At 41.3% G+C, this 4005-nt stretch overlaps 1 pseudogene; it reads left to right on the forward strand.

Annotated features, from left to right (window-relative positions):
* Positions 1–1256: 1256 nt before the first annotated feature.
* On the forward strand, positions 1257–2638 carry LOC141819498 (putative WRKY transcription factor 53; annotated as a pseudogene).
* The last annotated feature ends 1367 nt before the right edge of the window (positions 2639–4005 follow it).

Raw genomic sequence — 4005 nt, forward strand, 5'->3', positions numbered from 1 at the left:
TTGAAATTTGCTGACAATATTTTTCACGTAGGTTGCATTGCGAATCACGACATTTGACCAATTGATTCCCACTTTTTGAAAAGTGCGTCAAAGGGAAGCCAGGTTGATGGTGTCACCTACCGTCAACTGATAAGCTAATTGACAAAGGTGAAGAGAACGTGTTAATCCCACTTGCTGGTGGTTTGGTATGCAAGTTTAAACTCCAATCAGAGAGATGACGCATTTGATCAAATATATCCAAGATTTTGAAGATCAAATCTTTTACTTTTAATTTTGGAAAAAAAATCTACAGTATCAAATCTCATGAAACACAACAATTCGGGCCGCAATTTGGTGATATTATCCGATAGTATTAGTTAATTCCATTTTAGACTACTATAATTTTATCTCTTTAAGTTCATCTCAATAGTTTGTAAAAATAGTGTTATTTAGTTCAAATAATTGAATTTTTTAAGGTGATAAAAGATCAATTTGTAATAACGAAACCTTTTTTTTTTCTTTTCACTGTTCGTATCTAAATTAAGCAAAAAATAATAATTATCGATTTTATTGATTTAGGCTAATTTGATGAGAATTAAAACAGTTTTATAAGATATAATAGATAAGCAAGATTAAAAAAACACAAAATTTGAGTTAAATTAAAATTGAGAAATAAGATAAATTCTGATTTCCATTTTTCTACAATTTTTATGAGATGGCACACATAGCCATTTGATGACATGGACACGACCGTTTGATGCTACTAGTTTTATCAGTTAGTGGGCGGTTGAGGTATAAATATTGTGTCGTGTAAGTTGGGGAATACAGATAATGATTGTTGAGAGTGATTAATTTTATAAATTGATTTTAGAATTAGTAGATTTTGTTTTTCTTTTCAAAATTGGTGTTCTTGGACGCTTGGTTTGTAACGGGCTCCGGGTGCTCTCTTGACCTGGCACCCTATCGTCAACAAGGCACTCGTCCGCTACCACTGACGTCGCGCTCACTCCCAACCTAACGCGGGCCAAGGCAAGCTTCAATCTACCAGAAAGCTGATCTCTCAGTTTCAACATTCTCGGTCAACCCGCTGCCATTCGATCTATTGACTTATGAATCGGTCAAATGCTCACCCTTCTCCCCAATTCCCCAATCCAATCATCTGCCATCACCGCGACACACGATCGTGTTTAAATTCCCGCTCTCCATTTACTTACACTACACACCCGCAGACATTATAGCTCCTCTATGTTTCCATCTTCGAGTTCTTGGGCTAATCAATGATGGAGAACGGAGATGTGAGATTGCTACTGAATCTGCTGTCGCAGGGTGAGCGACAAACGAGGCAGCTCATGGAGGCTTCTGCTGCTTCCTCCCTGCCGTCAATAAGGAAAGCAGAGCTCGACTGCAGCAGATAAGATCGAGCTTGGAGAATGCTATTGCCATGGCGAAGCTGATCGCCAGCCCCGAGGGGACGCACCACCTGATTGCGTCGCCCGTGATGACATCCGATTCCCGGCCGCTGTCCAACAGCGGCAGCCCGAGGAGTGAGAACTCCGAGAGGGTGGTCAAGGAGCACGAACGCAGGGAGATATGCCAGAAGTAGTGATTTTAGTTTAACTGATTATGCTAGTAATTTCTCTTCTAAGTTCGAAATTAAGTTCTCTTTTTTGGGTTCTCAGGAAAGATTTACCAAAATGGAAGAGACAAGTTCGCGTTGCTGCCGACGGCGGTGGATTGGCCGAGGGATTGGAAGATGGATGTAGCTGGAGGAAGTATGGGCAGAAGGAAATCCTTGGAGCCGTGCATCCAAGGTTGATTAATTAAGTTCACTCACTTCACCTTGGGACATTTGTGATCGTTTGGTATGATTAAGCAGAATTGTTATTCGAGTTATCCAATGCAGTCTGGAACGACCTGAAGCATCATCAGAACAAAGCTATTCCAAACAACCTAGTCATAAAAAGTTTAAACAAAATTAAACTTATTTTCAACGACATTTTGCAGAGGCTACTATCGATGCACTCACCGGAACACCGCCGGCTGCCTTGCTACAAAGCAAGTGCAGAGATCCGACGATGACCCCTGCGTCTTCGACATCACCTACCGCGGCCAGCACACTTGCCTGCAGATGCTGCAAGAACCTCCAATTCCTGCACCGGATCAGCTCTATGACACAGGACGCCCTCGCCATGAGCAGCAGAACCAAACCATGGCCTCTTCCTTCTCCTTCCCTTACAACTCCACCCCAATCACTGACCCTTCCCCTCAAAATCTCATCTTTTCAGCAATAACAGCCTTAGAGAACAGTCGCTACATGGGGAGCTTCCCTTTACCGTTCACTTCGCCTGCTGCTTCCAATTTCTTGCCGTCTCAAGTGGTACCTCCGAATGCTTCGGAGTCAGAGCTTACCGAGACTGTGTCTGCTGCGGCTTCGACCACCAATTCGCTGAATATAAACGCGAGTTTCACGTTGAATCGCGTGGAGTTTGATCCAGGTTTTCCTTCCGATCCTTCCAACCTTTTTGGATGAAGTATCGATCAACTTGAAGTGTTCTAGTGTTGCTCGTCTGAGCTTTGTCGATTGATGTATCCATTGTTTCTTTCAGTTTTCTCAAAGTATAATAGTTCTTAAAGTGTATGCTGTTGCACTGAGGGCTGAACTGCCAACTTGTGTCTTTGAAATTTGTAGAAGAATGGAAATTGTCTGTGGTGAAATTTGGTGATAAGGAGGACTTCCGACTAAAGATCAAAACTTCAAATCCCGTTGTGAGAAGTTTAATATTGTTCGTTTCAGTCCAGGATAAGAAATAACAAAGGTTTTATCATTTGATATCTTGTTTTGTAGGGGACAGTTCGGTGTTAATATGAGATTCTTTTTTTAACATTGGATAATTAATATTTAGTTCAAGATACTTTTTTTTTCCATTGACAGTAGAAATAGGTAGTGTAGTGATACGAGCCTATGTGGCACGTTATTTCCATTAACCGTTATATTCGCTGGTTTTCTCGCTCTGCCTCTCATGCTCCGGGTATTTCGTTCGCTGCCTTGAAATAAAAAGGAAGAGGCGGTGGCGATGCGGTGGTTTTTGGTTGCAGCGCTTCTCACTCTTCTCACCAGCTCTCAGGTTTGATTTCGAAATGAAACTTTCGATCGGTTGTAATTTGTCTGTTTTCTCCGCATGTTTCCAATTATGTTATCAGTCGATCTCTTGAGATTTGCTTCTTCATTTGATAGACTCGCCCTTTCACTAAACCTTACCACTGCAATACTGAATGGTTTGCTCGGGGCTTGTTGTTTCTTATTGCTCCGAAGGCGAAGCTCATTGCTCAGTTAGATGCGCCGATGTTCGCACATTCTTGCAAAATCATTAACATTTGCGATGTTCTGGATACTTTTTGTCCCCTTTTCTCTAACTTCTTTTGCTGGCGGGTTACTCAGACACTTACAGATCGAGGTTTTTTCTCAAATCATGTAGAACTCCAACTAATTTAACTACTTTTATGTTCGTTGATTTTGAGGTGTTTCGAATCAAGCATTGCTGATTCCTACAAGCCTATATTGTGAGCTTGGGCTCAATCGCTTGAATTCTACTATAGGCAGGACCTCTTCAATTGTAAGGACAGCCAATATTTCCTGCTCCCATATTTCTTCATCATTAGCATTTACTTGGAACGGTTGCTGCTCAGGGACTGCTGTATATCCCTCAAATTGCAGGGATACACTTCCATCCATAAGAGCTCTAGAATGGACTTTGGTGGGGGCCATAGGATTTCTTCGCAATGTTGGCCTCAGAATCCACCGCTGCTGTTGGAGCTCTTCAGTTGTAAACCGGTTTCCTATCCATTTCTGGTAATGGATGCACAAGATGTAGCCGCAGAACTGTAAAAGAAGAAAAATTATTGAAAGAAAAGTATATTTTTCCTCTTTGATAGAAATAATTGGTTTTGTTTATTATAAGATTCTAATTTATTTTGGATTCGGATTAACAGTACTAGATTGACTGGGAGAGTTGTGTTCGATTAATC

This window comes from Curcuma longa, unplaced genomic scaffold, assembly GCF_044706935.1.
Source record: "Curcuma longa cultivar G26 ecotype Majalengka, Jawa Barat unplaced genomic scaffold, ITB_CL_G26_1.1 contig_7584, whole genome shotgun sequence".
Taxonomy (NCBI): domain Eukaryota; kingdom Viridiplantae; phylum Streptophyta; class Magnoliopsida; order Zingiberales; family Zingiberaceae; genus Curcuma; species Curcuma longa.